The sequence below is a fragment of the Hordeum vulgare genome, chromosome 2H (assembly GCF_904849725.1).
Source record: "Hordeum vulgare subsp. vulgare chromosome 2H, MorexV3_pseudomolecules_assembly, whole genome shotgun sequence".
Lineage (NCBI taxonomy): Eukaryota > Viridiplantae > Streptophyta > Magnoliopsida > Poales > Poaceae > Hordeum > Hordeum vulgare.
In genome coordinates this window covers 575577669-575595483 of record NC_058519.1, presented here as the reverse complement: position 1 = coordinate 575595483, position 17815 = coordinate 575577669, and the positions used below count along the sequence as shown (strand labels likewise).

The 17815-nt window shown below is 45.8% G+C and overlaps 55 non-coding genes and 1 pseudogene across 55 annotated transcripts in view; all 56 read right to left on the bottom strand.

Moving 5' to 3' along the window:
* Positions 1-61: 61 nt before the first annotated feature.
* LOC123432636 lies at positions 62-180 on the bottom strand. Its single transcript, XR_006624209.1, has one exon. It is a non-coding gene; the product is annotated as a 5S ribosomal RNA (ribosomal RNA).
* A 182-nt stretch (positions 181-362) lies between these two features.
* On the bottom strand, positions 363-481 carry LOC123438718. Its single transcript, XR_006629844.1, has one exon. It is a non-coding gene; the product is annotated as a 5S ribosomal RNA (ribosomal RNA).
* A 193-nt stretch (positions 482-674) lies between these two features.
* LOC123437011 lies at positions 675-793 on the bottom strand. The gene has a single exon (XR_006628215.1). It is a non-coding gene; the product is annotated as a 5S ribosomal RNA (ribosomal RNA).
* A 188-nt stretch (positions 794-981) lies between these two features.
* Positions 982-1100, bottom strand: LOC123432519. The gene has a single exon (XR_006624097.1). It is a non-coding gene; the product is annotated as a 5S ribosomal RNA (ribosomal RNA).
* A 185-nt stretch (positions 1101-1285) lies between these two features.
* Positions 1286-1404, bottom strand: LOC123437814. The gene has a single exon (XR_006628982.1). It is a non-coding gene; the product is annotated as a 5S ribosomal RNA (ribosomal RNA).
* Positions 1405-1586: 182 nt separating this feature from the next.
* LOC123432400 lies at positions 1587-1705 on the bottom strand. Its single transcript, XR_006623985.1, has one exon. It is a non-coding gene; the product is annotated as a 5S ribosomal RNA (ribosomal RNA).
* A 179-nt stretch (positions 1706-1884) lies between these two features.
* LOC123436461 lies at positions 1885-2003 on the bottom strand. Its single transcript, XR_006627684.1, has one exon. It is a non-coding gene; the product is annotated as a 5S ribosomal RNA (ribosomal RNA).
* A 191-nt stretch (positions 2004-2194) lies between these two features.
* Positions 2195-2313, bottom strand: LOC123432282. Its single transcript, XR_006623873.1, has one exon. It is a non-coding gene; the product is annotated as a 5S ribosomal RNA (ribosomal RNA).
* A 179-nt stretch (positions 2314-2492) lies between these two features.
* LOC123432587 lies at positions 2493-2611 on the bottom strand. Its single transcript, XR_006624162.1, has one exon. It is a non-coding gene; the product is annotated as a 5S ribosomal RNA (ribosomal RNA).
* A 185-nt stretch (positions 2612-2796) lies between these two features.
* Positions 2797-2916, bottom strand: LOC123431927. The gene has a single exon (XR_006623534.1). It is a non-coding gene; the product is annotated as a 5S ribosomal RNA (ribosomal RNA).
* Positions 2917-3113: 197 nt separating this feature from the next.
* Positions 3114-3232, bottom strand: LOC123435185. Its single transcript, XR_006626446.1, has one exon. It is a non-coding gene; the product is annotated as a 5S ribosomal RNA (ribosomal RNA).
* Positions 3233-3420: 188 nt separating this feature from the next.
* LOC123438662 lies at positions 3421-3539 on the bottom strand. The gene has a single exon (XR_006629793.1). It is a non-coding gene; the product is annotated as a 5S ribosomal RNA (ribosomal RNA).
* Positions 3540-3787: 248 nt separating this feature from the next.
* Positions 3788-3895, bottom strand: LOC123433400 (annotated as a pseudogene).
* A 303-nt stretch (positions 3896-4198) lies between these two features.
* Positions 4199-4317, bottom strand: LOC123433309. The gene has a single exon (XR_006624838.1). It is a non-coding gene; the product is annotated as a 5S ribosomal RNA (ribosomal RNA).
* Positions 4318-4499: 182 nt separating this feature from the next.
* LOC123432164 lies at positions 4500-4618 on the bottom strand. Its single transcript, XR_006623760.1, has one exon. It is a non-coding gene; the product is annotated as a 5S ribosomal RNA (ribosomal RNA).
* Positions 4619-4818: 200 nt separating this feature from the next.
* LOC123436720 lies at positions 4819-4937 on the bottom strand. The gene has a single exon (XR_006627933.1). It is a non-coding gene; the product is annotated as a 5S ribosomal RNA (ribosomal RNA).
* A 185-nt stretch (positions 4938-5122) lies between these two features.
* LOC123432844 lies at positions 5123-5241 on the bottom strand. Its single transcript, XR_006624415.1, has one exon. It is a non-coding gene; the product is annotated as a 5S ribosomal RNA (ribosomal RNA).
* Positions 5242-5444: 203 nt separating this feature from the next.
* LOC123435970 lies at positions 5445-5563 on the bottom strand. Its single transcript, XR_006627212.1, has one exon. It is a non-coding gene; the product is annotated as a 5S ribosomal RNA (ribosomal RNA).
* A 179-nt stretch (positions 5564-5742) lies between these two features.
* On the bottom strand, positions 5743-5861 carry LOC123438517. The gene has a single exon (XR_006629654.1). It is a non-coding gene; the product is annotated as a 5S ribosomal RNA (ribosomal RNA).
* A 197-nt stretch (positions 5862-6058) lies between these two features.
* Positions 6059-6177, bottom strand: LOC123432604. Its single transcript, XR_006624179.1, has one exon. It is a non-coding gene; the product is annotated as a 5S ribosomal RNA (ribosomal RNA).
* Positions 6178-6368: 191 nt separating this feature from the next.
* LOC123437747 lies at positions 6369-6487 on the bottom strand. The gene has a single exon (XR_006628918.1). It is a non-coding gene; the product is annotated as a 5S ribosomal RNA (ribosomal RNA).
* Positions 6488-6681: 194 nt separating this feature from the next.
* On the bottom strand, positions 6682-6800 carry LOC123436718. The gene has a single exon (XR_006627931.1). It is a non-coding gene; the product is annotated as a 5S ribosomal RNA (ribosomal RNA).
* A 185-nt stretch (positions 6801-6985) lies between these two features.
* Positions 6986-7104, bottom strand: LOC123438559. The gene has a single exon (XR_006629694.1). It is a non-coding gene; the product is annotated as a 5S ribosomal RNA (ribosomal RNA).
* A 200-nt stretch (positions 7105-7304) lies between these two features.
* Positions 7305-7423, bottom strand: LOC123435969. Its single transcript, XR_006627211.1, has one exon. It is a non-coding gene; the product is annotated as a 5S ribosomal RNA (ribosomal RNA).
* Positions 7424-7602: 179 nt separating this feature from the next.
* Positions 7603-7721, bottom strand: LOC123438516. Its single transcript, XR_006629653.1, has one exon. It is a non-coding gene; the product is annotated as a 5S ribosomal RNA (ribosomal RNA).
* A 197-nt stretch (positions 7722-7918) lies between these two features.
* LOC123432603 lies at positions 7919-8037 on the bottom strand. Its single transcript, XR_006624178.1, has one exon. It is a non-coding gene; the product is annotated as a 5S ribosomal RNA (ribosomal RNA).
* A 194-nt stretch (positions 8038-8231) lies between these two features.
* On the bottom strand, positions 8232-8350 carry LOC123432602. The gene has a single exon (XR_006624177.1). It is a non-coding gene; the product is annotated as a 5S ribosomal RNA (ribosomal RNA).
* Positions 8351-8544: 194 nt separating this feature from the next.
* On the bottom strand, positions 8545-8663 carry LOC123437746. Its single transcript, XR_006628917.1, has one exon. It is a non-coding gene; the product is annotated as a 5S ribosomal RNA (ribosomal RNA).
* A 194-nt stretch (positions 8664-8857) lies between these two features.
* Positions 8858-8976, bottom strand: LOC123436717. Its single transcript, XR_006627930.1, has one exon. It is a non-coding gene; the product is annotated as a 5S ribosomal RNA (ribosomal RNA).
* A 185-nt stretch (positions 8977-9161) lies between these two features.
* Positions 9162-9280, bottom strand: LOC123438558. The gene has a single exon (XR_006629693.1). It is a non-coding gene; the product is annotated as a 5S ribosomal RNA (ribosomal RNA).
* Positions 9281-9483: 203 nt separating this feature from the next.
* On the bottom strand, positions 9484-9602 carry LOC123435968. The gene has a single exon (XR_006627210.1). It is a non-coding gene; the product is annotated as a 5S ribosomal RNA (ribosomal RNA).
* A 179-nt stretch (positions 9603-9781) lies between these two features.
* On the bottom strand, positions 9782-9900 carry LOC123438514. The gene has a single exon (XR_006629651.1). It is a non-coding gene; the product is annotated as a 5S ribosomal RNA (ribosomal RNA).
* Positions 9901-10097: 197 nt separating this feature from the next.
* On the bottom strand, positions 10098-10216 carry LOC123432601. Its single transcript, XR_006624176.1, has one exon. It is a non-coding gene; the product is annotated as a 5S ribosomal RNA (ribosomal RNA).
* Positions 10217-10410: 194 nt separating this feature from the next.
* LOC123432045 lies at positions 10411-10529 on the bottom strand. Its single transcript, XR_006623646.1, has one exon. It is a non-coding gene; the product is annotated as a 5S ribosomal RNA (ribosomal RNA).
* A 209-nt stretch (positions 10530-10738) lies between these two features.
* Positions 10739-10857, bottom strand: LOC123438663. The gene has a single exon (XR_006629794.1). It is a non-coding gene; the product is annotated as a 5S ribosomal RNA (ribosomal RNA).
* A 188-nt stretch (positions 10858-11045) lies between these two features.
* LOC123437813 lies at positions 11046-11164 on the bottom strand. Its single transcript, XR_006628981.1, has one exon. It is a non-coding gene; the product is annotated as a 5S ribosomal RNA (ribosomal RNA).
* A 188-nt stretch (positions 11165-11352) lies between these two features.
* On the bottom strand, positions 11353-11471 carry LOC123431926. The gene has a single exon (XR_006623533.1). It is a non-coding gene; the product is annotated as a 5S ribosomal RNA (ribosomal RNA).
* A 194-nt stretch (positions 11472-11665) lies between these two features.
* LOC123431645 lies at positions 11666-11784 on the bottom strand. The gene has a single exon (XR_006623233.1). It is a non-coding gene; the product is annotated as a 5S ribosomal RNA (ribosomal RNA).
* A 182-nt stretch (positions 11785-11966) lies between these two features.
* On the bottom strand, positions 11967-12085 carry LOC123436459. The gene has a single exon (XR_006627683.1). It is a non-coding gene; the product is annotated as a 5S ribosomal RNA (ribosomal RNA).
* A 179-nt stretch (positions 12086-12264) lies between these two features.
* Positions 12265-12383, bottom strand: LOC123437106. Its single transcript, XR_006628305.1, has one exon. It is a non-coding gene; the product is annotated as a 5S ribosomal RNA (ribosomal RNA).
* Positions 12384-12583: 200 nt separating this feature from the next.
* Positions 12584-12702, bottom strand: LOC123431814. The gene has a single exon (XR_006623399.1). It is a non-coding gene; the product is annotated as a 5S ribosomal RNA (ribosomal RNA).
* Positions 12703-12896: 194 nt separating this feature from the next.
* LOC123435230 lies at positions 12897-13015 on the bottom strand. The gene has a single exon (XR_006626487.1). It is a non-coding gene; the product is annotated as a 5S ribosomal RNA (ribosomal RNA).
* Positions 13016-13470: 455 nt separating this feature from the next.
* LOC123433006 lies at positions 13471-13588 on the bottom strand. The gene has a single exon (XR_006624566.1). It is a non-coding gene; the product is annotated as a 5S ribosomal RNA (ribosomal RNA).
* A 182-nt stretch (positions 13589-13770) lies between these two features.
* On the bottom strand, positions 13771-13889 carry LOC123431695. Its single transcript, XR_006623284.1, has one exon. It is a non-coding gene; the product is annotated as a 5S ribosomal RNA (ribosomal RNA).
* A 179-nt stretch (positions 13890-14068) lies between these two features.
* On the bottom strand, positions 14069-14187 carry LOC123437105. The gene has a single exon (XR_006628304.1). It is a non-coding gene; the product is annotated as a 5S ribosomal RNA (ribosomal RNA).
* Positions 14188-14381: 194 nt separating this feature from the next.
* On the bottom strand, positions 14382-14500 carry LOC123431579. Its single transcript, XR_006623170.1, has one exon. It is a non-coding gene; the product is annotated as a 5S ribosomal RNA (ribosomal RNA).
* A 179-nt stretch (positions 14501-14679) lies between these two features.
* On the bottom strand, positions 14680-14798 carry LOC123431690. Its single transcript, XR_006623279.1, has one exon. It is a non-coding gene; the product is annotated as a 5S ribosomal RNA (ribosomal RNA).
* A 203-nt stretch (positions 14799-15001) lies between these two features.
* Positions 15002-15120, bottom strand: LOC123438746. The gene has a single exon (XR_006629870.1). It is a non-coding gene; the product is annotated as a 5S ribosomal RNA (ribosomal RNA).
* A 188-nt stretch (positions 15121-15308) lies between these two features.
* On the bottom strand, positions 15309-15427 carry LOC123438852. The gene has a single exon (XR_006629969.1). It is a non-coding gene; the product is annotated as a 5S ribosomal RNA (ribosomal RNA).
* A 365-nt stretch (positions 15428-15792) lies between these two features.
* On the bottom strand, positions 15793-15911 carry LOC123431688. Its single transcript, XR_006623276.1, has one exon. It is a non-coding gene; the product is annotated as a 5S ribosomal RNA (ribosomal RNA).
* A 200-nt stretch (positions 15912-16111) lies between these two features.
* LOC123436910 lies at positions 16112-16230 on the bottom strand. The gene has a single exon (XR_006628117.1). It is a non-coding gene; the product is annotated as a 5S ribosomal RNA (ribosomal RNA).
* Positions 16231-16514: 284 nt separating this feature from the next.
* LOC123438750 lies at positions 16515-16633 on the bottom strand. The gene has a single exon (XR_006629874.1). It is a non-coding gene; the product is annotated as a 5S ribosomal RNA (ribosomal RNA).
* Positions 16634-16815: 182 nt separating this feature from the next.
* On the bottom strand, positions 16816-16934 carry LOC123435504. The gene has a single exon (XR_006626752.1). It is a non-coding gene; the product is annotated as a 5S ribosomal RNA (ribosomal RNA).
* A 179-nt stretch (positions 16935-17113) lies between these two features.
* Positions 17114-17232, bottom strand: LOC123438733. The gene has a single exon (XR_006629858.1). It is a non-coding gene; the product is annotated as a 5S ribosomal RNA (ribosomal RNA).
* Positions 17233-17429: 197 nt separating this feature from the next.
* LOC123438287 lies at positions 17430-17548 on the bottom strand. Its single transcript, XR_006629438.1, has one exon. It is a non-coding gene; the product is annotated as a 5S ribosomal RNA (ribosomal RNA).
* Positions 17549-17733: 185 nt separating this feature from the next.
* Positions 17734-17815, bottom strand: part of LOC123437104 — a 119-nt gene continuing 37 nt past the window's right edge. Inside the window, exon 1 of the ribosomal RNA XR_006628303.1 lies at positions 17734-17815. This exon is cut by the window's right edge and continues 37 nt beyond it. This is a non-coding gene — a ribosomal RNA (5S ribosomal RNA).

Below are 17815 nucleotides of genomic sequence, written 5' to 3'. Positions count from 1 at the left end.
TCATATAGATCACGCTCCCGCGTCATCCTTGTCACGTGGCGCAAAAATATATTTAAAAAGGGGAATGCAACACGAGGACTTCCCAGGAGGTCACCCATCCTAGTACTACTCTCGCCCAAGCACGCTTAACTTCGGAGTTCTGATGGGATCCGGTGCTTTAGTGCTGGTATGATCGCATCCGACATGCAACTATCTATTTGTTCCTTATGCTTGCCCCTACTACTACTACTACTACTAGTCGTTGGGTGTCAAGCGCGGTGGGAAAAGTCACACAGTAATCGTCAAAAATAAGAAAATGAGGTCATATAGATCACGCTCCCGCGTCATCCTTGTCACGTGGCGCAAAAATATATTTAAAAAGGGGAATGCAACACAAGGACTTCCCAGGAGGTCACCCATCCTAGTACTACTATCGCCCAAGCACGCTTAACTTCGGAGTTCTGATGGGATCCGGTGCTTTAGTGCTGGTATGATCGCATCCGACATGCAACTATCTATTTGTTCCTTATGCTTGCCCCTACTACTACTACTACTACTACTACTACTACTAGTCGTTGGGTGTCAAGCGCGTGGGAAAAGTCACACAGTAATCGTCAAAAATAAGAAAATGAGGTCATATAGATCACGGTCCCGCGTCATCCTTGTCACGTGGCGCAAAAATATATTTAAAAAGGGGAATGCAACACGAGGACTTCCCAGGAGGTCACCCATCCTAGTACTACTCTCGCCCTAGCGCGCTTAACTTCGGAGTTCTGATGGGATCCGGTGCTTTAGTGCTGGTATGATCGCATCCGACATGCAACTATCTATTTGTTCCTTATGCTTGCCCCTACTACTACTACTACTACTACTACTAGTCGTTGGGTGTCAAGCGCGGTGGGAAAAGTCACACAGTAATCGTCAAAAATAAGAAAATGAGGTCATATAGATCACGCTCCCGCGTCATCCTTGTCACGTGGCGCAAAAATATATTTAAAAAGGGGAATGCAACACGAGGACTTCCCAGGAGGTCACCCATCCTAGTACTACTCTCGCCCAAGCACGCTTAACTTCGGAGTTCTGATGGGATCCGGTGCTTTAGTGCTGGTATGATCGCATCCGACATGCAACTATCTATTTGTTCCTTATGCTTGCCCCTACTACTACTACTACTACTACTAGTCGTTGGGTGTCAAGCGCGGTGGGAAAAGTCACACAGTAATCGTCAAAAATAAGAAAATGAGGTCATATAGATCACGCTCCCGCGTCATCCTTGTCACGTGGCGCAAAAATATATTTAAAAAGGGGAATGCAACACGAGGACTTCCCAGGAGGTCACCCATCCTAGTACTACTATCGCCCAAGCACGCTTAACTTCGGAGTTCTGATGGGATCCGGTGCTTTAGTGCTGGTATGATCGCATCCGACATGCAACTATCTATTTGTTCCTTATGCTTGCCCCTACTACTACTACTACTACTAGTCGTTGGGTGTCAAGCGCGGTGGGAAAAGTCACACAGTAATCGTCAAAAATAAGAAAATGAGGTCATATAGATCACGCTCCCGCGTCATCCTTGTCACGTGGCGCAAAAATATATTTAAAAAGGGGAATGCAACACGAGGACTTCCCAGGAGGTCACCCATCCTAGTACTACTCTCGCCCAAGCACGCTTAACTTCGGAGTTCTGATGGGATCCGGTGCTTTAGTGCTGGTATGATCGCATCCGACATGCAACTATCTATTTGTTCCTTATGCTTGCCCCTACTACTACTACTACTAGTCGTTGGGTGTCAAGCGCGGTGGGAAAAGTCACACAGTAATCGTCAAAAATAAGAAAATGAGGTCATATAGATCACGCTCCCGCGTCATCCTTGTCACGTGGCGCAAAAATGTATTTAAAAAGGGGAATGCAACACGAGGACTTCCCAGGAGGTCACCCATCCTAGTACTACTCTCGCCCAAGCACGCTTAACTTCGAAGTTCTGATGGGATCCGGTGCTTTAGTGCTGGTATGATCGCATCCGACATGCAACTATCTATTTGTTCCTTATGCTTGCCCCTACTACTACTACTACTACTACTACTACTAGTCGTTGGGTGTCAAGCGCGGTGGGAAAAGTCACACAGTAATCGTCAAAAATAAGAAAATGAGGTCAGATAGATCACGGTCCCGCGTCATCCTTGTCACGTGGCGCAAAAATATATTTAAAAAGGGGAATGCAACACGAGGACTTCCCAGGAGGTCACCCATCCTAGTACTACTCTCGCCCAAGCACGCTTAACTTCGGAGTTCTGATGGGATCCGGTGCTTTAGTGCTGGTATGATCGCATCCGACATGCAACTATCTATTTGTTCCTTATGCTTGCCCCTACTACTACTACTACTAGTCGTTGGGTGTCAAGCGCGGTGGGAAAAGTCACACAGTAATCGTCAAAAATAAGAAAATGAGGTCATATAGATCACGCTCCCGCGTCATCCTTGTCACGTGGCGCAAAAATATATTTAAAAAGGGGAATGCAACACGAGGACTTCCCAGGAGGTCACCCATCCTGGTACTACTCTCGCCCAAGCACGCTTAATTTCGAAGTTCTGATGGGATCTGGTGCTTTAGTGCTGGTATGATCGCATCCAACATGCAACTATCTATTTGTTCCTTATGCTTGCCCCTACTACTACTACTACTACTACTAGTCGTTGGGTGTCAAGCGCGGTGGGAAAAGTCACACAGTAATCGTCAAAAATAAGAAAATGAGGTCATATAGATCACGCTCCCGCGTCATCCTTGTCACGTGGCGCAAAAATATATTTAAAAAGGGGAATGCAACACGAGGACTTTCCAGGAGGTCACCCATCCTAGTACTACTCTCGCCCAAGCACGCTTAACTTCGGAGTTCTGATGGGATCCGGTGCTTTTAGTGCTGGTATGATCGCATCCGACATGCAACTATCTATTTGTTCCTTATGCTTGCCCCTACTACTACTACTACTACTACTACTACTACTACTAGTCGTTGGGTGTCAAGCGCGGTGGGAAAAGTCGCACAGTAATCGTCAAAAATAAGAAAATGAGGTCATATAGATCACGCTCCCGCGTCATCCTTGTCACGTGGCGCAAAAATATATTTAAAAAGGGGAATGCAACACGAGGACTTCCCAGGAGGTCACCCATCCTAGTACTACTCTCGCCCAAGCACACTTAACTTCGGAGTTCTGATGGGATCCGGTGCTTTAGTGCTGGTATGATCGCATCCGACATGCAACTATCTATTTGTTCCTTATGCTTGCCCCTACTACTACTACTACTACTACTACTAGTCGTTGGGTGTCAAGCGCGGTGGGAAAAGTCACACAGTAATCGTCAAAAATAAGAAAATGAGGTCATATAGATCACGTTCCCGCGTCATCCTTGTCACGTGGCGCAAAAATATATTTAAAAAGGGAAATGCAACACGAGGACTTCCCAGGAGGTCACCCATCCTAGTACTACTCTCGCCCAAGCACGCTAAACTTCGGAGTTCTGATGGGATCCGGTGCTTTAGTGCTGGTATGATCGCATCCGACATGCAACTATCTATTTGTTCCTTATGCTTGCCCCTACTACTACTACTACTACTACTACTACTACTACTACTACTACTACTACTACTACTACTACTACTACTACTACTACTACTACTACTAGTCGTTGGGTGTCAAGCGCGGTGGGAAAAGTCACACAGTAATCGTCAAAAATAAGAAAATGAGGTCATATAGATCACGGTCCCGCGTCATCCTTGTCACGTGGCGCAAAAATATATTTAAAAAGGGGAATGCAACACGAGGACTTCCCCATCCTAGTACTACTCTCGCCCAAGCACGCTTAACTTCGAAGTTCTGATGGGATCCGGTGCTTTAGTGCTGGTATGATCGCATCCGATATGCAACTATCTATTTGTTCCTTATGCTTGCCCCTACTACTACTACTACTACTACTACTACTACTACTACTACTACTACTACTACTACTACTACTACTACTACTACTACTACTACTACTACTACTACTACTACTACTACTACTACTACTACTACTACTACTACTACTACTACTAGTCGTTGGGTGTCAAGCGCGGTGGGAAAAGTCACACAGTAATCGTCAAAAATAAGAAAAATGAGGTCATATAGATCACGGTCCCGCGTCATCCTTGATACGTGGCGCAAAAATATATTTAAAGAGGGGAATGCAACACGAGGACTTTCCAGGAGGTCACCCATCCTAGTACTACTCTCGCCCAAGCACGCTTAACTTCGATGTTCTAATGGGATATGGTGCTTTAGTGCTGGTATGATCGCATCCGACATGCAACTATCTATTTGTTCCTTATGCTTGCCCCTACTACTACTAGTACTACTAGTCGTTGGGTGTCAAGCGCGGTGGGAAAAGTCACACAGTAATCGTCAAAAATAAGAAAATGAGGTCATATAGATCACGCTCCCTCGTCATCCTTGTCACGTGGCGCAAAAATATATTTAAAAAGGGGAATGCAACACGAGGACTTCCCAGGAGGTCACCCATCCTAGTACTACTCTCGCCCAAGCACGCTTAACTTCGGAGTTCTGATGGGATCCGGTGCTTTAGTGCTGGTATGATCGCATCCGACATGCAACTATCTATTTGTTCCTTATGCTTGCCCCTACTACTACTACTACTACTACTACTACTACTACTACTAGTCGTTGGGTGTCAAGCGCGGTGGGAAAAGTCACACAGTAATCGTCAAAAATAAGAAAATGAGGTCATATAGATCACGCTCCCGCGTCATCCTTGTCACGTGGAGCAAAAATATATTTAAAAAGGGGAATGCAACACGAGGACTTCCCAGGAGGTCACCCATCCTAGTACTACTCTCGCCCAAGCGCGCTTAACTTCGGAGTTCTGATGGGATCCGGTGCTTTAGTGCTGGTATGATCGCATCCGACATGCAACTATCTATTTGTTCCTTATGCTTGCCCCTAATACTACTACTACCACTACTAGTCGTTGGGTGTCAAGAGCGGTGGGAAAAGTCACACAGTAATCGTCAAAAATAAGAAAATGAGGTCATATAGATCACGCTCCCGCGTCATCCTTGTCACGTGGCGCAAAAATATATTTAAAAAGGTGAATGCAACACGAGGACTTCCCAGGAGGTCACCCATCCTAGTACTACTATCGCGCAAGCACGCTTAACTTCGGAGTTCTGATGGGATCCGGTGCTTTAGTGCTGGTATGATCGCATCCGACATGCAACTATCTATTTGTTCCTTATGCTTGCCCCTACTACTACTACTACTACTACCAGTACTACTACTACTACTAGTCGTTGGGTGTCAAGCGCGGTGGGAAAAGTCACAAAGTAATCGTCAAAAATAAGAAAATGAGGTTATATAGATCACGCTCCCGCGTCATCCTTGTCACGTGGCGCAAAAATATATTTAAAAAGAGGAATGCAACACGAGGACTTCCCAGGAGGTCACCCATCCTAGTACTACTCTCGCCCAAGCACGCTTAACTTCGGAGTTCTGATGGGATCCGGGGCTTTAGTGCTGGTATGATCGCATCCGACATGCAACTATCTATTTGTTCCTTATGCTTGCCCCTACTACTACTACTACTAGTCGTTGGGTGTCAAGCGCGGTGGGAAAAGTCACACAGTAATCGTCAAAAATAAGAAAATGAGGTCATATAGATCACGGTCCCGCGTCATCCTTGTCACGTGGCGCAAAAATATATTTAAAAAGGGGAATGCAACACGAGGACTTCCCAGGAGGTCACCCATCCTAGTACTACTCTCGCCCAAGCACACTTAACTTCGGAGTTTTGATGGGATCCGGTGCTTTAGTGCTGGTATGATCGCATCCGACATGCAACTATCTATTTGTTCCTTATGCTTTCCCCTACTACTACTACTACTACTAGTACTACTACTACTAGTCGTTGGGTGTCAAGCGCGGTGGGAAAAGTCACACAGTAATCGTCAAAAATAAGAAAATGAGGTCATATAGATCACGCTCCTGCGTCATACTTGTCACGTGGCGCAAAAATATATTTAAAAAGGGGAATGCAAGACGAGGACTTCCCAGGAGGTCACCCATCCTAGTACTACTCTCGCCCAAGCACGCTTAACTTCGGAGTTGTGATGGGATCCGGTGCTTTAGTGCTGGTATGATCGCATCCGACATGCAACTATCTATTTGTTCCTTATGCTTGCCCCTACTACTACTACTACTACTACTACTACTAGTCGTTGGGTGTCAAGCGCGGTGGGAAAAGTCACACAGTAATCGTCAAAAATAAGAAAATGAGGTCATATAGATCACGTTCCCGCGTCATCCTTGTCACGTGGCGCAAAAATATATTTAAAAAGGGGAATGCAACACGAGGACTTCCCAGGAGGTCACCCATCCTAGTACTACTCTCGCCCAAGCACGCTTAACTTCCGAGTTCTGATGGGATCCGGTGCTTTAGTGCTGGTATGATCGCATCCGACATGCAACTATCTATTTGTTCCTTATGCTTGCCCCTACTACTACTACTACTACTACTACTACTACTAGTCGTTGGGTGTCAAGCGCGGTGGGAAAAGTCACACAGTAATCGTCAAAAATAAGAAAATGAGGTCATATAGATCACGCTCCCGCGTCATCCTTGTCACGTGGCGCAAAAATATATTTAAAAAGGGGAATGCAACACGAGGACTTCCCAGGAGGTCACCCATCCTAGTACTACTCTCGCCCAAGCGCGCTTAACTTCGGAGTTCTGATGGGATCCGGTGCTTTAGTGCTGGTATGATCGCATCCGACATGCAACTATCTATTTGTTCCTTATGCTTGCCCCTAATACTACTACTACCACTACTAGTCGTTGGGTGTCAAGAGCGGTGGGAAAAGTCACACAGTAATCGTCAAAAATAAGAAAATGAGGTCATATAGATCACGCTCCCGCGTCATCCTTGTCACGTGGCGCAAAAATATATTTAAAAAGGTGAATGCAACACGAGGACTTCCCAGGAGGTCACCCATCCTAGTACTACTATCGCCCAAGCACGCTTAACTTCGGAGTTCTGATGGGATCCGGTGCTTTAGTGCTGGTATGATCGCATCCGACATGCAACTATCTATTTGTTCCTTATGCTTGCCCCTACTACTACTACTACTACCAGTACTACTACTACTACTAGTCGTTGGGTGTCAAGCGCGGTGGGAAAAGTCACAAAGTAATCGTCAAAAATAAGAAAATGAGGTTATATAGATCACGCTCCCGCGTCATCCTTGTCACGTGGCGCAAAAATATATTTAAAAAGAGGAATGCAACACGAGGACTTCCCAGGAGGTCACCCATCCTAGTACTACTCTCGCCCAAGCACGCTTAACTTCGGAGTTCTGATGGGATCCGGGGCTTTAGTGCTGGTATGATCGCATCCGACATGCAACTATCTATTTGTTCCTTATGCTTGCCCCTACTACTACTACTACTAGTCGTTGGGTGTCAAGCGCGGTGGGAAAAGTCACACAGTAATCGTCAAAAATAAGAAAATGAGGTCATATAGATCACGGTCCCGCGTCATCCTTGTCACGTGGCGCAAAAATATATTTAAAAAGGGGAATGCAACACGAGGACTTCCCAGGAGGTCACCCATCCTAGTACTACTCTCGCCCAAGCACACTTAACTTCGGAGTTTTGATGGGATCCGGTGCTTTAGTGCTGGTATGATCGCATCCGACATGCAACTATCTATTTGTTCCTTATGCTTTCCCCTACTACTACTACTACTACTAGTACTACTACTACTAGTCGTTGGGTGTCAAGCGCGGTGGGAAAAGTCACACAGTAATCGTCAAAAATAAGAAAATGAGGTCATATAGATCACGCTCCTGCGTCATACTTGTCACGTGGCGCAAAAATATATTTAAAAAGGGGAATGCAAGACGAGGACTTCCCAGGAGGTCACCCATCCTAGTACTACTCTCGCCCAAGCACGCTTAACTTCGGAGTTGTGATGGGATCCGGTGCTTTAGTGCTGGTATGATCGCATCCGACATGCAACTATCTATTTGTTCCTTATGCTTGCCCCTACTACTACTACTACTACTACTACTACTACTAGTCGTTGGGTGTCAAGCGCGGTGGGAAAAGTCACACAGTAATCGTCAAAAATAAGAAAATGAGGTCATATAGATCACGTTCCCGCGTCATCCTTGTCACGTGGCGCAAAAATATATTTAAAAAGGGGAATGCAAGACGAGGACTTCCCAGGAGGTCACCCATCCTAGTACTACTCTCGCCCAAGCACGCTTAACTTCGGAGTTGTGATGGGATCCGGTGCTTTAGTGCTGGTATGATCGCATCCGACATGCAACTATCTATTTGTTCCTTATGCTTGCCCCTACTACTACTACTACTACTACTACTACTACTAGTCGTTGGGTGTCAAGCGCGGTGGGAAAAGTCACACAGTAATCGTCAAAAATAAGAAAATGAGGTCATATAGATCACGTTCCCGCGTCATCCTTGTCACGTGGCGCAAAAATATATTTAAAAAGGGGAATGCAACACGAGGACTTCCCAGGAGGTCACCCATCCTAGTACTACTCTCGCCCAAGCACGCTTAACTTCCGAGTTCTGATGGGATCCGGTGCTTTAGTGCTGGTATGATCGCATCCGACATGCAACTATCTATTTGTTCCTTATGCTTGCCCCTACTACTACTACTACTACTACTACTACTACTAGTCGTTGGGTGTCAAGCGCGGTGGGAAAAGTCACACAGTAATCGTCAAAAATAAGAAAATGAGGTCATATAGATCACGCTCCCGCGTCATCCTTGTCACGTGGCGCAAAAATATATTTAAAAAGGGGAATGCAACACGAGGACTTCCCAGGAGGTCACCCATCCTAGTACTACTCTCGCCCAAGCGCGCTTAACTTCGGAGTTCTGATGGGATCCGGTGCTTTAGTGCTGGTATGATCGCATCCGACATGCAACTATCTATTTGTTCCTTATGCTTGCCCCTAATACTACTACTACCACTACTAGTCGTTGGGTGTCAAGAGCGGTGGGAAAAGTCACACAGTAATCGTCAAAAATAAGAAAATGAGGTCATATAGATCACGCTCCCGCGTCATCCTTGTCACGTGGCGCAAAAATATATTTAAAAAGGTGAATGCAACACGAGGACTTCCCAGGAGGTCACCCATCCTAGTACTACTATCGCCCAAGCACGCTTAACTTCGGAGTTCTGATGGGATCCGGTGCTTTAGTGCTGGTATGATCGCATCCGACATGCAACTATCTATTTGTTCCTTATGCTTGCCCCTACTACTACTACTACTACTACCAGTACTACTACTACTACTAGTCGTTGGGTGTCAAGCGCGGTGGGAAAAGTCACAAAGTAATCGTCAAAAATAAGAAAATGAGGTTATATAGATCACGCTCCCGCGTCATCCTTGTCACGTGGCGCAAAAATATATTTAAAAAGAGGAATGCAACACGAGGACTTCCCAGGAGGTCACCCATCCTAGTACTACTCTCGCCCAAGCACGCTTAACTTCGGAGTTCTGATGGGATCCGGGGCTTTAGTGCTGGTATGATCGCATCCGACATGCAACTATCTATTTGTTCCTTATGCTTGCCCCTACTACTACTACTACTAGTCGTTGGGTGTCAAGCGCGGTGGGAAAAGTCACACAGTAATCGTCAAAAATAAGAAAATGAGGTCATATAGATCACGGTCCCGCGTCATCCTTGTCACGTGGCGCAAAAATATATTTAAAAAGGGGAATGCAACACGAGGACTTCCCAGGAGGTCACCCATCCTAGTACTACTCTCGCCCAAGCACACTTAACTTCGGAGTTTTGATGGGATCCGGTGCTTTAGTGCTGGTATGATCGCATCCGACATGCAACTATCTATTTGTTCCTTATGCTTTCCCCTACTACTACTACTACTACTAGTACTACTACTACTAGTCGTTGGGTGTCAAGCGCGGTGGGAAAAGTCACACAGTAATCGTCAAAAATAAGAAAATGAGGTCATATAGATCACGCTCCTGCGTCATACTTGTCACGTGGCGCAAAAATATATTTAAAAAGGGGAATGCAAGACGAGGACTTCCCAGGAGGTCACCCATCCTAGTACTACTCTCGCCCAAGCACGCTTAACTTCGGAGTTGTGATGGGATCCGGTGCTTTAGTGCTGGTATGATCGCATCCGACATGCAACTATCTATTTGTTCCTTATGCTTGCCCCTACTACTACTACTACTACTACTACTACTACTAGTCGTTGGGTGTCAAGCGCGGTGGGAAAAGTCACACAGTAATCGTCAAAAATAAGAAAATGAGGTCATATAGATCACGTTCCCGCGTCATCCTTGTCACGTGGCGCAAAAATATATTTAAAAAGGGGAATGCAACACGAGGACTTCCCAGGAGGTCACCCATCCTAGTACTACTCTCGCCCAAGCACGCTTAACTTCGGAGTTCTGATGGGATCCGGTGCTTTAGTGCTGGTATGATCGCATCCGACATGCAACTATCTATTTGTTCCTTATGCTTGCCCCTACTACTACTACTACTACTACTACTACTACTACTACTACTACTACTAGTCGTTGGGTGTCAAGCGCGGTGGGAAAAGTCACACAGTAATCGTCAAAAATAAGAAAATGAGGTCATATAGATCACGGTCCCGCGTCATCCTTGTCACGTGGCGCAAAAATATATTTAAAAAGGGGAATGCAACACGAGGACTTCCCAGGAGGTCACCCATCCTAGTACTACTCTCGCCCAAGCGCGCTTAACTTCGAAGTTCTGATGGGATCCGGTGCTTTAGTGCTGGTATGATCGCATCCGACATGCAACTATCTATTTGTTCCTTATGCTTGCCCCTAATACTACTACTACTACCACTACTAGTCGTTGGGTGTCAAGCGCGGTGGGAAAAGTCACACAGTAATCGTCAAAAATAAGAAAATGAGGTCATATAGATCACGGTCCCGCGTCATCCTTGTCACGTGGCGCAAAAATATATTTAAAAAGGGGAATGCAACACGAGGACTTCCCAGGAGGTCACCCATCCTAGTACTACTATCGCCCAAGCACGCTTAACTTCGGAGTTCTGATGGGATCCGGTGCTTTAGTGCTGGTATGATCGCATCCGACATGCAACTATCTATTTGTTCCTTATGCTTGCCCCTACTACTACTACTACTACTACTACTAGTCGTTGGGTGTCAAGCGCGGTGGGAAAAGTCACACAGTAATCGTCAAAAATAAGAAAATGAGGTTATATAGATCACGCTCCCGCGTCATCCTTGTCACGTGGCGCAAAAATATATTTAAAAAGGGGAATGCAACACGAGGACTTCCCAGGAGGTCACCCATCCTAGTACTACTCTCGCCCAAGCACGCTTAACTTCGGAGTTCTGATGGGATCCGGTGCTTTAGTGCTGGTATGATCGCATCCGACATGCAACTATCTATTTGTTCCTTATGCTTGCCCCTACTACTACTACTACTACTACTACTACTACTAGTCGTTGGGTGTCAAGCGCGGTGGGAAAAGTCACACAGTAATCGTCAAAAATAAGAAAATGAGGTCATATAGATCACGCTCCCGCGTCATCCTTGTCACGTGGCGCAAAAATATATTTAAAAAGGGGAATGCAACACAAGGACTTCCCAGGAGGTCACCCATCCTAGTACTACTCTCGCCCAAGCACGCTTAACTTCGGAGTTCTGATGTGATCCGATGCTTTAGTGCTGGTATGATCGCATCCGACATGCAACTATCTATTTGTTCCTTATGCTTGCCCCTACTACTACTACTACTACTAGTCGTTGGGTGTCAAGCGCGGTGGGAAAAGTCACACAGTAATCGTCAAAAATAAGAAAATGAGGTCATATAGATCACGCTCCCGCGTCATCCTTGTCACGTGGCGCAAAAATATATTTAAAAAGGGGAATGCAACACGAGGACTTCCCAGGAGGTCACCCATCCTAGTACTACTCTCGCCCAAGCACGCTTAACTTCGAAGTTCTGATGGGATCCGGTGCTTTAGTGCTGGTATGATCGCATCCGACAAGCAACTATCTATTTGTTCCTTATGCTTGCCCCTACTACTACTACTACTAGTGGTTGGGTGTCAAGCGCGGTGGGAAAAGTCACACAGTAATCGTCAAAAATAAGAAAATGAGGTCATATAGATCACGGTTCCGCGTCATCCTTGTCACGTGGCGCAAAAATATATTTAAAAAGGGGAATGCAACACGAGGACTTCCTAGGAGGTCACCCATCCTAGTACTACTCTCGCCCAAGCACGCTTAACTTCGGAGTTCTGATGGGATCCGGTGCTTTTGTGCTGGTATGATCGCATCCGACATGCAACTATCTATTTGTTCCTTATGCTTGCCCCTACTACTACTACTACTACTACTACTACTACTACTACTAGTCGTTGGGTGTCAAGCGCGGTGGGAAAAGTCACACAGTAATCGTCAAAAATAAGAAAATGAGGTTATATAGATCACGCTCCCGCGTCATCCTTGTCACGTGGCGCAAAAATATATTTAAAAAGGGGAATGCAACACGAGGACTTCCCAGGAGGTCACCCATCCTAGTACTACTCTCGCCCAAGCACGCTTAACTTCGGAGTTCTGATGGGATCCGGTGCTTTAGTGCTGGTATGATCGCATCCGACATGCAACTATCTATTTGTTCCTTATGCTTGCCCCTACTACTACTACTACTACTACTACTACTACTAGTCGTTGGGTGTCAAGCGCGGTGGGAAAAGTCACACAGTAATCGTCAAAAATAAGAAAATGAGGTCATATAGATCACGCTCCCGCGTCATCCTTGTCACGTGGCGCAAAAATATATTTAAAAAGGGGAATGCAACACAAGGACTTCCCAGGAGGTCACCCATCCTAGTACTACTCTCGCCCAAGCACGCTTAACTTCGGAGTTCTGATGGGATCCGGTGCTTTAGTGCTGGTATGATCGCATCCGACATGCAACTATCTATTTGTTCCTTATGCTTGCCCCTACTACTACTACTACTACTAGTCGTTGGGTGTCAAGCGCGGTGGGAAAAGTCACACAGTAATCGTCAAAAATAAGAAAATGAGGTCATATAGATCACGGTCCCGCGTCATCCTTGTCACGTGGTGCAAAAATATATTTAAAAAGGGGAATGCAACACGAGGACTTCCCAGGAGGTCACCCACGCTTAACTTCGGAGTTCTGATGGGATCCGGTGCTTTAGTGCTGGTATGATCGCATCCGACATGCAACTATCTATTTGTTCCTTATGCTTGGCCCTACTACTACTACTACTAGTCGTTGGGTGTCAAGCGCGGTGGGAAAAGTCACACAGTAATCGTCAAAAATAAGAAAATGAGGTCATATAGATCACGCTCCCGCGTCATCCTTGTCACGTGGCGCAAAAATATATTTAAAAAGGGGAATGCAACACGAGGACTTCCCAGGAGGTCACCCATCCTAGTACTACTCTCGCCAAGCACGCTTAACTTCGGAGTTCTGATGGGATCCAGTGCTTTAGTGCTGGTATGATCGCATCTGACATGCAACTATCTATTTGTTCCTTATGCTTGCCCCTACTACTACTACTACTACTAGTCGTTGGGTGTCAAGCGCGGTGGGAAAAGTCACAAAGTAATCGTCAAAAATAAGAAAATGAGGTCATATAGATCACGCTCCCGCGTCATCCTTGTCACGTGGCGCAAAAATATATTTAAAAAGGGGAATGCAACACGAGGACTTCCCAGGAGGTCACCCATCCTAGTACTACTCTCGCCCAAGCACGCTTAACTTCGGAGTTCTGATGGGATCCGGTGCTTTAGTGCTGGTATGATCGCATCCGACATGCAACTATCTATTTGTTCCTTATGCTTGCCCCTACTACTACTACTACTAGTGGTTGGGTGTCAAGCGCGGTGGGAAAAGTCACACAGTAATCGTCAAAAATAAGAAAATGAGGTCATATAGATCACGGTCCCGCGTCATCCTTGTCACGTGGCGCAAAAATATATTTAAAAAGGGGAATGCAACACGAGGACTTCCTAGGAGGTCACCCATCCTAGTACTACTCTCGCCCAAGCACGCTTAACTTCGGAGTTCTGATGGGATCCGGTGCTTTTGTGCTGGTATGATCGCATCCGACATGCAACTATCTATTTGTTCCTTATGCTTGCCCCTACTACTACTACTACTACTACTACTACTACTAGTCGTTGGGTGTCAAGCGCGGTGGGAAAAGTCACACAGTAATCGTCAAAAATAAGAAAATGAGGTCATATAGATCACGGTACCGCGTCATCCTTGTCACGTGGCGCAAAAATATATTTAAAAAGGGGAATGCAACACGAGGACTTCCCAGGAGGTCACCCATCCTAGTACTACTCTCGCCCAAGCACGCTTAACTTCGGAGTTCTGATGGGATCCGGTGCTTTAGTGCTGGTATGATCGCATCCGACATGCAACTATCTATTTGTTCCTTATGCTTGCCCCTACTACTACTACTACTAGTCGTTTGGTGTCAAGCGCGGTGGAAAAAGTCACACAGTAATCGTCAAAAATAAGAAAATGAGGTCATATAGATCACGCTTCCGAGTCATCCTTGTCACGTGGCGCAAAAATATATTTAAAAAGGGGAATGCAACACGAGGACTTCCCAGGAGGTCACCCATCCTAGTACTACTCTCGCCCAAGCACGCTTAACTTCGGAGTTGTGATGGGATCCGGTGCTTTAGTGCTGGTATGATCGCATCCGACATGCAACTATCTATTTGTTCCTTATGCTTGCCCCTACTACTACTACTACTACTACTACTACTACTACTACTACTAGTCGTTGGGTGTCAAGCGCGGTGGTAAAAGTCACACAGTAATCGTCAAAAATAAGAAAATGAGGTCATATAGATCACGCTCCCGCGTCATCCTTGTCACGTGGCGCAAAAATATATTTAAAAAGGGGAATGCAACACAAGGACTTCCCAGGAGGTCACCCATCCTAGTACTACTCTCGCCCAAGCACGCTTAACTTCGGAGTTCTCATGGAATCCGGTGCTTTAGTGCTGGTATGATCGCATCCGACATGCAACTATCTATTTGTTCCTTATGCTTGCCCCTACTACTACTACTACTACTACTACTAGTCGTTGGGTGTCAAGCGCGGTGAGAAAAGTCACACAGTAATCGTCAAAAATAAGAAAATGAGGTCATATAGATCACGCTCCCGCGTCATCCTTGTCACGTGGCGCAAAAATATATTTAAAAAGGGGAATGCAACACGAGGACTTCCCAGGAGGTCACCCATCCTAGTACTACTCTCGCCCAAGCACGCTTAACTTCGGAGTTCTGATGGGATCCGGTGCTTTAGTGCTGGTATGATCGCATCCGACATGCAACTATCTATTTGTTCCTTATGTTTGCCCCTACTACTACTACTACTACTACTACTACTACTACTACTACTACTACTACTACTACTACTACTACTACTACTACTACTACTACTACTACTACTACTACTACTACTACTACTACTACTACTACTACTACTACTACTACTACTACTACTACTACTACTACTACTACTACTACTACTACTACTACTACTACTACTACTACTACTACTAGTCGTTGGGTGTCAAGCGCGGTGGGAAAAGTCACACACTAATCGTCAAAAATAAGAAAATGAGGTCATATAGATCACGCTCCCGCGTCATCCTTGTCACGTGGCGCAAAAATATATTTAAAAAGGGGAATGCAACACGAGGACTTCCCAGGAGGTCACCCATCCTAGTACTACTCTCGCCCAAGCACGCTTAACTTCGGAGTTGTGATGGGATCCGGTGCTTTAGTGCTGGTATGATCGCATCCGACATGCAACTATCTATTTGTTCCTTATGCTTGCCCCTACTACTACTACTACTACTACTACTACTACTACTACTAGTCGTTGGGTGTCAAGCGCGGTGGGAAAAGTCACACAGTAATCGTCAAAAATAAGAAAATGAGGTCATATAGATCACGCTCCCGCGTCATCCTTGTCACGTGGCGCAAAAATATATTTAAAAAGGGGAATGCAACACGAGGACTTCCCAGGAGGTCACCCATCCTAGTACTCTTCTCGCCCAAGCACGCTTAACTTCGGAGTTCTGATGGGATCCGGTGCTTTAGTGCTGGTATGATCGCATCCGACATGCAACTATCTATTTGTTCCTTATGCTTGCCCCTACTACTACTACTACTACCACTACTACTACTACTACTACTACTACTACTACTACTACTACTACTACTACTACTACTACTACTACTACTACTACTACTACTACTACTACTACTACTACTACTAGTCGTTGGGTGTCAAGCGCGGTGGGAAAAGTCACACACTAATCGTCAAAAATAAGAAAATGAGGTCATATAGATCACGCTCCCGCGTCATCCTTGTCACGTGGCGCAAAAATATATTTAAAAAGGGGAATGCAACACGAGGACTTCCCAGGAGGTCACCCATCCTAGTACTACTCTCACCCAAGCACGCTTAACTTCGGAGTTCTGATGGGATCCGGTGCTATAGTGCTAGTATGATCGCATCCGACATGCAACTATCTATTTGTTCCTTATGCTTGCCCCTACTACTACTACTACTACTAGTCGTTGGGTGTCAAGCGCGGTGGGAAAAGTCACACAGTAATCGTCAAAAATAAGAAAATGAGGTCATATAGATCACGCTCCCGCGTCATCCTTGTCACGTGGCGCAAAAATATATTTAAAAAGGGAAATGCAACACGAGGACTTCCCAGGAGGTCACCCATCCTAGTACTACTCTCGCCCAAGCACGCTTAACTTCGGAGTTCAGATGGGATCCGGTGCTTTAGTGCTGGTATGATCGCATCCGACATGCAACTATCTATTTGTTCCTTATGCTTGCCCCTACTACTACTACTACTAGTCGTTGGGTGTCAAGCGCGGTGGGAAAAGTCACACAGTAATCGTCAAAAATAAGAAAATGAGGTCATATAGATCACGGTCCCGCGTCATCCTTGTCACGTGGCGCAAAAATATATTTAAAAAGGGGAATGCAACACGAGGACTTCCCAGGAGGTCACCCATCCTAGTACTACTCTCGCCCAAGCACGCTTAACTTCGGAGTTCTGATGGGATCCGGTGCTTTAGTGCTGGTATGATCGCATCCGACATGAAACTATCTATTTGTTCCTTATGCTAGCCCCTACTACTACTACTACTACTACCACTACTACTACTAGTCGTTGGGTGTCAAGCGCGGTGGGAAAAGTCACACAGTAATCGTCAAAAATAAGAAAATGAGGTCATATAGATCACGCTCCCGCGTCATCCTTGTCACGTGGCGCAAAAATATATTTAAAAAGGGGAATGCAACACGAGGACTTCTTAGGAGGTCAACCATCCTAGTACTACTCTCGCCCAAGCACGCTTAACTTCGGAGTTCTGATGGGATCCGGTGCTTTAGTGCTGGTATGATCGCATCCGACATGCAACTATCTATTTGTTCCTTATGCTTGCCCTTACTACTACTACTACTACTACTAGTCGTTGGGTGTCAAGCGCGGTGGGAAAAGTCACACAGTAATCGTCAAAAATAAGAAAATGAGGTCATATAGATCACGGTCCCGCGTCATCCTTGTCACGTGGCGCAAAAATATATTTAAAAAGGGGAATGCAACACGAGGACTTCCTAGGAGGTCACCCATCCTAGTACTACTCTCGCCCAAGCACGCTTAACTTCGGAGTTCTGA